The sequence below is a fragment of the Apostichopus japonicus genome, chromosome 13, assembly GCF_037975245.1.
Source record: "Apostichopus japonicus isolate 1M-3 chromosome 13, ASM3797524v1, whole genome shotgun sequence".
Taxonomy (NCBI): domain Eukaryota; kingdom Metazoa; phylum Echinodermata; class Holothuroidea; order Aspidochirotida; family Stichopodidae; genus Apostichopus; species Apostichopus japonicus.
In genome coordinates, this window is record NC_092573.1 from 3491692 (window position 1) to 3504246 (window position 12555).

Genomic DNA, 12555 nt, shown 5'->3' on the forward strand with positions numbered 1-12555 from the left:
TTAATACTGATTGTTTTCCAGGCATATTATTACAAAAATACGAATCAAATACAGTTTGTGTTTTGTGCTTAAACAGAATATGGATCACAACATATAATTTTGAATTACATATTTAAATTATCTTTACTTGCTCATATTTAGACAAGGACATTCATACGTATATCACCTGACTTGACGAATTATCTTCTTAAAAATTATCTGAGTAAATAATTATTGAAACATACTTCTAACATGTTTATATAACTGACCCCCTTTAACTAAAAATCCAAACCTTTGTAATAGCTAGACGCGTCATCAACTTTAAGTTTAGGATAAATTAACTTGGTTGATCCAAAACCGTAACGGATTTTTGTTCTTCCATTTCCATATACAGTGCCATGAAAAATTAATTAAAACACATGACTTCTTACCGTGTGTAAAGTCTTATTTTGCAGAAATTATAAGTAAAATGGCATCTTGTGCAGCGAAAAGTGAAAGTGCCAAATAGGCCAGAAGAAATTAAACCCTTCAGAATCACCCCAGGGGGATTGTATTAAAATTCCATTTCCGTGACTTTAACGTTGTATTCATACCGTTAAATGTGTTGAATTTGTGGTATATGATCCTGTTATGTGTCTTTGAATAATTTTAAGCATTTTAAACGTGGATCAAAGTACCTTGCAAGCCTGTGTTGTTCTAGTCAACTTTAGCATCCCTAAGGGTGAGTTATAGCTTTTAAAGGAGAGGATTAATAAGCCAGCATCGTACGGACGGGGATACAAATTTAAAGATGGATTGAGACAGGTCATAGCTATAAAAGACAGGACAATATGGCTAGTATCCTACAGACGAGAAGGAACCTATAGATGGACAAGGACAGATCATAGCTATACAAGACAGGACAATAGGCTAGTATCCTACAGACGAGAAGGAACCTATAGATGGACAAGGACAGATCATAGCTATACAAGACAGGACAATAGGCTAGTGCCCTACAAACGAGAAGGAACCTATAGATGGACAAGGACAGATCATAGCTATACAAGACAGGACAATAGGTTAGTCCCTACAAACGAGAAAGAATATAGATGGAGTAATGAGACGTGATGTTTAAATATAGAAGGCATGGTAGTAATAATTAGTGAGTTTCAAATGTTGTTAAACATGTTACAACTAGATGGAATATTTATCATTCCTGTTATATTAAACCTACCAAGTAATATTACTCGATTATATTACTTCCGTAGTCCTGAGACTTCTTTCATTTAATGCTACTTACACGATGGAAGATGTATGTACCATTTGTTACATGAGGACGGCGATTGGGGGGGGGGGAGGGGAAGTAAACAGGGTACCATATCAAGTTAATTTATTTGGTTATGTTTCTGTTCAAGTAAAAACTGATCATATTAAATTTCACATGTTGAAGCAGCCTTGTTGGTTTAAATATCCACACATTATGCATTTATCTGTTCATGAAATCGCCAAACGTATTTATTTTTAGGATTATTAAAACTGTTGATAATTTAGAGGGGGCTATCCAAGTCAATTAAAGTTGACCGGTATTGTCTGTATGGAAAGCCAATTGTTACTTTGTGTCTCTGTTTGACTCACGCTCTGTGTAACGGATAGTGCAATGTGTCTTTTTTATTGTCTAATGTATATTGTAGTGTTGGTTTATTCGCTCTGAGATCTTACACAGCACTATGAGTTATGTAACATTCCATTTCTTTGCTGGACTAAGCGATCTTAAAATCTGATTCATTTTTACTTCATTGAGTGAAAGGGTGGTGATCTTTACGAGATTGAAATTGTAAATTTAGGTTTAGAATAGATTGAAATCCTTTACCAGATTGGAAAAGCGGTCACTCCAGATAATTATTATCATATTAAATACTCGCAAAGAGTGACTTATTATCACTCTTAATAATTTTAAATTGAAAACATTCAACGTTGTCATGACGACAGCAGTATTTATTGATGTACAAACATATTCACTACCTTCTTATGTACATATGTACGAACAGATAATAAAGACAATTTGTTAATAATTCTTACTGTCTTCGTTTTTCTTTATGTGTGTTAACCGTCTATTATAGTATAGAAGACCAACGGTGGCACATCAGCCTGAGAATTGGAAAGACTACAGGGCTTGTTGGAAATGGAGTAGTCGAGGGGAGGGGAGGGGGAGGGGAGTTAGGGTTGCCATAAACCTCACGGCCCGGGTAAAATAGAAGACTCGGTAAATTATGAGATAAAAAATAATGTTCACATTATGTTCTTTAAGTAAAATGGAAACATAAAAAAAATGGGCCCGGTGACATATTTTTGTCAAGGTCAGACCTGGCTTCCGAAGCCCCTGGTCGAGGCTGCGAGGGTTAGCGGACTTTGGAAAACGTTTTCGAGGAAAATGGAATAGCTTCTGCTTACTTGACATGTTGTCTGACATTGTGTCTTGTTTCAATTAAACAACCGAAAGGATGTCATGAGCCAGTTCTAAATAATTTAGGTAACTTTCGATGATCAGATTTTGGATAGAAAATATGAACTATAATCACTCGAAAGGCTCTTGAATTCATGTTGGCTTAGGCTGCTCTCGAGGCATAAATCTCTGACCTACAAAATATGATTGATTTAGTTAAGAAAGCACTTTAGTTTGCATTAAAGTAGCGAGTTGTTAACCATGTCAAAACCAGTGGTGCAAGAGTTTCCTCATAAATTCAATGTACCGCTAATTCTTGCTATTGCAAACCGGTGGATTTTCTTCATAATCCGCCGTTCATTACATGAGAAGTTGTTGGGGACTGTTGTTGGGGAAGGTTTCTTTATTTTATCATTCATTTTTAAGTATGGCATCAACAAATGGTAATATAGTCAACGTAAACAGCAGCCAGATAATATTGTTTTGCTTTAGTATATACATCCATGCTCCTTGTCATCATAAACCATTTATTTATCTGGTATTAATGCTACCACACCTGTAATTTGACAGGATACCTTTTACCGGGTAGATTAGTTTACCTGGCAATTAACGCTATTACCTTTATCCTCGAAACATCGGGAAACTTTCTTTGGGAGTCCACCAGTTTTTCTCCAAAAAAAACCCTTTTTCTTTGCTCAAATCACTTTATATGGTGAGTAAGATCTAACTAAGTCATATTGAAAGAAAGAAGACTCCATTTACAGACAACGATCTCGAAATAACGAAAGGAGGGCGCTATATTAGTTTAAGTCTTCATCTGGCTTGCCGACTTTTTTTTTTAGCTAAGCTAGAGGACCTTACACGGGGACATGATGACGACACTTTCGACCTTAAAGTCTCAATACGTGTTTGCTGATGAATTTCGGAAAACAACCTTCCGAAGTAGATTCAATGTTTCTTATTCTAAATGCACTCTGACCAGGTGGGTTTAATGGACCAAAGCTGTAGCAATCGAAAGAAAGAAATTTATTTTCTGTTGCCCTTATGGCGCGAACGACTTACCGTAAAATCACTGCGACCGCCCATATCAGCATGTTCATTACACAAATGTAACCTATATGTACTCGTATCGTCCACTTTTTTGACCCAATTTATGGAGGAAACGTCTGAAAACACCTGTTTATTCATTGCAATGGAAGGAAATGACACAATTTCGCAAGCTACATCGGTAAGACCGAAAGAAAGATACTATTCAAGAGAAGAGACCTAACACAGGCCAGCCACTACAGTGAAAGTAGTCCTAGGCCTAACGGTTTTAAACAAAACAAGATATTTGATTGGCGCATGATCTGTTGGGCGGGGCTTGCACATTTTGATTAAAGATTGTAGAATCTACGGACTCGTTAATAAATCTGGCGAATTTTATTCAGCTCAAAATGTTTAATGACAGATAACTCAATAAAAATAATGAATATTGATATGAAAATTGCATAGAACGTTGTCATTTTCACTGAGCTTTTAGTACAGTAAGCTGTAAAAAGGTCCAAGTTTAAATTTGGCAAACACGTACTGACAGTCGGGAAGCTGACCTAGGGGTCACCGGAATTTATGAAGCTTTGTTGACGTCACAAATTTTGAATTGGCAGCGGTAATCGTTCACTCAGACACGAGAAATAAATGTGTGTTGTTTTCTGTAAAATCTCATTCTAGGGTTTATTCAACCAGAAAACTAAGAAAAAAGGTTTCTGACTTACCACTAGCAATAAATTCGAACAGAATGACTCTCAGGAAAGCCGCTAAGTTACATGTGAAATTTAGGTCACGGCTGCTAAAGCCGTGGCGACCGGTCATGAAAACGACCCAAAAAATACTTAAAATATCAGAAAAACACCAAAGGTTCAGAAACAGTTCACACATAGAAACATCAGTCAAATATCACAGTCTGCTTGAAAACGACCGATCACAATTTATTTGACATGGCTCTACTTTGAACACAGTGTATGTGCCGGAATGCAACAACGCATAAGCGGTTTTAGCAGATATAAAAGGTTTATATAGGTTTTTGCTTGGATAAATCCATACCACAAATGAAAACATCCGTCAAATTCCAGTTTGCTAGAAAACAACCCGTCAAAATTCAGTCCACACAGCACCGAGTGACATATAGGTGTGGGAGCCCAATTTGATTTGGGGGTGGGGGGGGGGGGGCTGTAACGACTTGCCCGAAAAATGTAACCAAACTTATTCGCGCGCTCCGCGCGCGTTCAACATTGTAATGTGCATATCATATAGGCATGCATCGGTTATTACATCGCATGCCAATAGCATACATTCATTTGCCGTGTTATTACCCTTCCATATTGGTTATAATTATTGGGAAGTCGTAACAATAATAATGATCATAATAATATCAGCTTAACCATTGAAAAACACATTGCAAATTATTTTTCTTTCAGTAGGTGCCCGAAAAAATTCTCAGCATATTGCCCGAATTTTCACAACATTTTTTCGTTGGGGGGCTGCAGCCCCCCCCCCCCCCCCGCTTCCTACGTCGATTGATGTTAGACAACCATCAATAAATGAATGAATGAATAACGAAGTTAGCATCATATCCAGCTCTACATTCAACACGTTTCCACAGTTCGTAGGGATACACGTAAGCACTACGTAGCAGCTGACGTAGAAACACCTGCAGATTTCGATTGCACGTTTCAACGATGGTGTGTGTTGGGGGAGGGGATCTCAGACATGTGATGTGCTTAGCATTCTACATCACACCCCTTATGAAAACTTGAGCATGCAATTCAAGGATTGTGGCTGTGGTTACCATCGCGAATTAATTTCCTTGTATGTGCTTAGCCTTATCCTAGTAACATTGCACTGCAGATTCCTTAGCATCCCATGAGAGGTGGAGTCAAAGTATAGTGATAGGAACAACCCCCCTCCTCCCCCACCCACAGGAGGAATCTGATTGTTGCATAACTTGCATGGGGATGGATAAGTATGTACAACTGGAAATCTCTAATAACTTTCTTGCAAGAGACTGCATTTCAAGGTGCAGAGGAGCAGAATAGCATGTTTGTCTTCAAGTAGCTCTAAATATTAGCAGTCTTATGGACATGTGGTATGAGGTACAAGATCCAATTTCTGACACCTGTTACAAACAAAGAAATAAATAGGAAACCACTTGTAAAGGAATTTCTCTTTTATTTATTTTACTTATTGGAGGAAAATGTATTTACCTGAAAGACTGATTGCCTTAACATATAAAAAGGAACATTAAAAGAGTTATATCTGTCATAAAATTAGAGAAGAGGTTAAACAATACTTAGTACTAAGCTGTTCATCTAATATATCAACACACTATACTTTTTGATAGTTGCTCATTAGGAAAACTCAATTTTAAACTTATATGAAACACACAAAATACATGTTACCATTAAAGGTTTGCTGCATTGGCCCCAAATATTCATATATGGTCACCTTTGGTCAAAATTCTTAAACTGGTTTTATTACAACCTTCGAGGAAATTTTCCTCACTGGGACATTCAGTCATTCTGTGTGTTCCTTAAAAATGTCTGAGAACAATTTGTTGAGTAAAAACCTCAAGGAAAGTACTTTTTGAAAACTAGCAATTATAGCGTGCTATAATTTGGGGCCTATACTGACTTCTTTTAAAATCATTCGAAACACTTCAAAGTAACACGACAGATTCAGTATAAAGACACATTTCTATAAATGTAACTTCAAAGGTGAAATTAAATTTTAATTGAAAGAATTGAATGACTATGGAATAAACTGTTTTGGTATGGCCAATGTTAGTATTGTAAATTAGTATAAAGCCACATCCTCTCAATAATATGCATAATCAATTTACCAAACATTATAATTTACCTGTCATCAGCCAACAACTGCAATGTGCAGCAATGCAATCAGACCAATTGCTGGGACTTGCTATATTTTTGAAGCATTAACTTTAACCATGTGACCTCATTAGTTTTCATGACGAGTACCAAAAACAATAAGGTTATTTACTCCTTATAACATGTACGTATAATCACCAAACAACATCACACCGAGTCCCAGTACAATGGGACTTGTCATTATTTGAAATTTGTCATGTTTGACCCTGTGACCAAGCACCAAGAACAACAGATCACTTATACCCATAAGATTGTGTCTACATGGTGAATTGTGAAAGGTAGGTGTCACATATGCATAAACACAAACATCAACTTGAGCCTTATTGAATGCTTAGATTCCTGTACTTTCTGCAAGGAACAAAAAATGCACAATTGACTTTCCAGTCCACCGCAACATTATGTCAACCTGGACCTACAAAAAAAAAACAACCACATGGAATTGTACCAATATTTGCCACAGTGAATTGCCACATGATGTACGACAATGAAGATAATATGTTTGGGTTTTTATTTTACACTTTGCATATATGTTGAAACTGTGAATATTGTATTAACAAACACATTAAGGGAGCAACTTGAAGCAATGGCAGGCCTAAAAAATCTTCTCAAATATTGATGCATGTACTATATGACAAGTGCCCACATAGGAGCCAACCCACAGATGCAGAAAGAGTCCTGAAAATGAAAGAAAAACAAAAATAAATGTTAACAGAATGTTGGATAATAGGAGACAATATATAAAGTCACATGACTAATGACTTCACATTGCTTTTAAAAGCAACAGGCAGAGATTACTTTCAACAAGCCCATATTACATAACACATGGTAGTGGAATGACAGAAACCTACAGCAGTACAGGGTGACGAACTTCATAAAAAAAAGTGAAATAGGCACATGCACAACCAAAACAACAAAATTAACTGCAATATGAATTCACACACAAAAGAATCCTCCTACAGTGACTTGATCCAGAATTAGCAGATGGGCCTATGTGTCTAGGTACACCGTATGAAATCACGCAAGGGTAAAACTACTTAGTACTAACCAGAGCCGACCAAGACAGTATACCTTGTTTAATATCAGCAGTACTATTATATGTAGGCTACTGGGGGACCCTGGGGCGTGGGGTATTGCCAGTGCTGACAACCACCAGTGGCAGAAGTCGTCAGTAAACTAATACCAGCATAGGCCAAGCACTACCCTACTTTCAACTACTTAAGTCCTCCAAAATTCAAGGCAACGACATCGTATTCGTAAACAATGTCTACACCTTGAGGGCTAACATCATATTTCATAAACATACGGTCCCGTTATTATTAATACACTGCACTGTAGAATACTTATAATCACTACCCTATGCTACACACTATAGCAATGTGCATACACAAGTACATACGTAATTAACCACGATAGGATACGTTGATGATGTTGACCAAGAGCACCCTCAAGAAAGTCACTTTAATTCGACCCAGAATGCTAGAACAACTCCAAATCTAGCCCCAAGGCATTGTTAAACTTCTTTTATACCATCGGCCGAGCGATGGAGGTAGTACCTTCTTGAAAACGGAAAATGTGCGATTCGAAAGATAAAAGGTTTGTACTCACGTTTCGTTTGTATTTTTCAAGCTGGGGTAAAGTAATTTCCGAATTTCATCCACATGGTGAGTCCGACATCGTCGCAAACAGATATTTAATGAATATTCAACTTCTTTTCTTCACAGGTTTGCTAGAAGCAATTCGATTGCTGCTTTATGAATATTTATTAAAACGGATATTCGGTGGATATTCAAGCTGCAGTGTACTGAAATGGAGTAATGGTTGGAGCTCCCATAATGCCTTTCACCACTTTTGCCAAGCGTTTAAAGATTGCGCAGTAACAGTAAAAAGTCGCACTCTGCTTTCTGACTGCTGAGACTTTACAAAAGTTTCAAAATGTCTGCAATTTACGACCTCGACATCATTATGACTGTTCATAATGACGTCACGAGATGATTCATATCGATGTGAATGTTTAACAGACGATATCGTTTCAGTATAGATAACAATAAGCAATTTCTAAATTAGCCTAGTGTCGAAGAGAGAAAGCAAGGATTTCCTTCCGAATGAGCGACTATCCGTGAAGAAAGTAAATTCATTATCATTTAGGTTGCATTCACACAGGACTAACTGTAGTTTGTTGGGAATATTTGTAAATTAGGAGCCTATACCGTCCATGCTAAAACCATTATGGTAGTTCCCGGGAGGACGCCATAATTAATTTAATAACGGGACATAATAAGATCGTGACGTGGGTTGGGGTATTGTGTGGCTGTAAGCTTCAAGGTTAGAGTATCATACATACCTATACCTGAATTCATTCTAGGATAGAATATACTCACCATTTAATGCACTATGTGCACAGATCGTGCGTTCACAGAGATTCATTGATTTTGCTACACTATTCTCCCGTTCAAAGCTTTTATTTAAAATTTAATGTTTTACACATTACTGGGCACCTTAAAGATGGTCTGCAAAATCTCGATGAAAGCTTCAAAGGGGTCAAAGTTAAGATTTTTCAGCTCAGTTAATAAAATAATGCAATTGATCGTTGTCTGTAACGGTAACCATTGTACACACGATATGAATATGCATCGGTGGGTTAGTCTATTAAGTGTGACTAAAAAGCCCGTATGTCCAGAGACAGAATTCTTGCTCTATTCTCTTTTACGTAAACACAGTACCATTAACCTATTGATGCTAACAACGTACATGCGACATGATATAACCAGATCTTTAGTATGAAAATGGACGAGAAAGGTATTCAAACGCATCAATTCGCGAGGAGCAATAAACAACAACATTTTTAAAATGGAGAGTTCCCTTGAAGGTTTTGAAGAAGGTTTGCTGTTTCTAGGAAAGACCAAAGGGTTTGTGTGCCGAGATAAGTTATCTAGTAGTCCAATATAATAACACAGCGATGAATATTGGATATTCTGTTAAACAATGTGGATTACTTAACATTATTCCACCAAGTATCACAACCCGTTGAAGAAAGGAATTCAGTCAAGAATCTTCCAGTCTCGAGAAAGCCAAATATTTCAAAACACGAATGTAATTCTAAATTGATATACCAGTTGTGTATAGGTCTATACGTTTTTCCGTTTTACGTACTGATCTGGGCGAATAGCAGCCTATTATCATTTTTATTATTATTATTTTTCAAACGAGATATTATGTGTCCTTCATGCCCCAATAGTTGTCGCTGATGTCTGTGATAAACAAAACTAATTACTGCCAAACATCGTGACGTCAGAACACGTTTATGTTATCGAGATAATAATAGCGGATTAAGGATGAGGGCTGTTTTGATTGTATCTGTTGTTATTATTACTATGGTATATATATATATATATAGGGCCTATATATATATATATATAGGGCCTATATATATATATATATGTATATATAAATATATATATATATACATATATATATATATATATAAATATATATATTTATATATATATATATATATATATATATATATATATATAAATATATATATATATAAATATATATATATATATATATATATATATATATATATATATATATATATATATATATATATATATATATATATAAATATATTGTACATAGCACAATTGGTTAGGCATTGGTTCTTGATGGGTACAAGACCAGTTCGCTGCTATTAATAGCCTTAGTTACAAACTGTGCTGTTGTTTCAGACAAGACTTACAAGACCAATCGGTTGACGTCATCGTGATGTAGTGTGTACGTGCTATTTTGAAAGTACCTTGCAGGTACTCGCATAATTGAGATACATTGTGCATATTTTTGGGGGTCAAAATTCAGGGTTTTCATGCACAGTGAATTCACAGGGATAAGTTCCACGAAATGTTTAATTTTCATACAGTAGTATAGAGAGATGTGTGTTTTGAGAGGTACCTAAAGGCAGACCAGGATACCCTCGAATAAGTCATGAGTGTACATGTGATAAATAATGGACAGCTATGGGCTGTAGGTGCATGGGTTAATACAGGACGTATCCAGGATCGGACACATAGGACACGCCACCCCCCCCCCCCCACTTTGTTGTTGGTGACCCTCCTTAAACCGTCGGTGCCCCCTCAACTCAGGGTTACTCGTTACGGTCCGGGTAGGTCTATAAAAGAGGGCCCTTAAAACAAACATAATTTCTGATGTCTGTATTGTAGGCGAATAGATCTACAATCCATAATATATGGTGCTCGTACTGCGCATGCCTATCATTACTCCATCACAAAGCTGAAAGAATGAATTCAATAATGAGAATAAGACACAATTATGGTTTTCCTTTTTCCTTTTTCACTTGTGGTTTATTATCAAAAACATACCCCGGCCCTGTTTCCTTTATAGTTATATGTACATCGATCAAGTTGTAATTTTATTAAAGATTTTGGTATACAATACACAATGTACCCAACTATATATATATAGATATTTTATATATACACCATATCCATATACTGAAAGATAAAAGCTGCAATATTTTGTTTTAAAATAATTGATACTTTTTTTGTTTATAATAAACAGGTACGAATATATACCAGAACAGGATTACGTGTGCAGCTTTCGCTACACCAAAAATGGGCGTACTTGTCACAAACATTTCATTTATTTTATTAAAAACATGTTTACATGATAGATAGACTACATACATTGAAACATATGATATGATGACGTATATACGTCTGTTTACACTTGGTTACTCATGATGTCATGCTCTATTTTTAGCAAAGTTACCTTAACGCCAAATGGATAGCGTTAATTCGAAACAGGCCTGCTGCTTTAAGAATGCTTTACAAACTTTTTCGGATTTGTAAAGTACTAGTACATGCAACATTTGTAAATGGCTGTAATAAACGACCTTGTGTAAGTTTCTTACGCAATCCCAGTACGCAACGTTGCCAATTGAATCAGAGATGGAGATATTTAGTGAAAGCAAAATAACTTAAACTAACAAAATATAAGCTACTTAGCAATTCACCCACGAAAATGCTTAAAACAGAATTTTATCAGATTCCCTGAAGGTCTTTATAACATCTGAACGGCTAAGAATTAGAAGAAATTAAAAAGGTTTTAAACCTAAACTTGGAGAGTAAAAGAGTTTAATTTTTCTCCTTTGAATTTTAAGACAATAAAGCATTGGTTTTTTGTTTGTTAGAAAATACTGCTATTATTTAGGGGTTTATATATTGTTCTAAGGATTGTTTGTGTATATGATACCTGTATTTGGATTGAATCTGCGATCTATTCAATGCAATTAAGGTAAAAATACATATATTCTTGATTAAATCGTGCTTATACCAGGTACTCAAACAAGAGTCTTGCATACACTTTAACTATTACTGTACCTTACACTAAGTTTAATAATTCAAAGTACCATGAATGACGTTGGTGTCAATTGATGTAAACAATCAAACAGAAAACCTTTAAACAATCAAACCAGCCTAATCATAGATATAAAAGCCATGTTAATTTGATTTAATTAATTTAGCAAAGCATGATAATTTCGCCTTGTTCGCTTTTGTATACCTAAGGAAATGAAATGAAATGAATGAATATTTGCATGTGTCCAATGCAACTTTGATGAAAAATTAACGAATGACGTGGCAGTTATTTCTCCTGTAAACTTGGGTTATTTTCTTTCTTATATATATATATATATATATATAAAATGCAACTTTGATGAAAAACTAACGAATGACGTGGCAGATTTCTCCTGTAAACTTGGATTACTTTCTTTGTTAATTGATAAGGAGCAAACCGATCATTTAATATTTCAAATCGAAGTAAATTAATATTTGAAAAAAAAGAAGAAAAACATGTCTGGGTCCTCTTAAAATAATGTGCTTCCCATTACGTCATAGCGTAAGCAAGCCTTTAAGACAATACACTTATATACCAAATATTATTATGATAGAACCTATCCAATTCTCACTCTGTATTAACTACAGGCACAAAAATATAACCAAGACCGTTTGTTTTGTCAATAATGGTATGCATGCTATTGTTTAAAGAACATAATTATACCATGCTTGAATGAAATATTTTGTAATGTAATAATGAACATGAATATAACATATCTACTGTGTTCTTACAGCCATACTATGTCACACGGGATATTTATATTTCTCTCTCAATTCGTTAAGGATATTACTGATAGAAAGCTAATTAGAAAGCTAATTA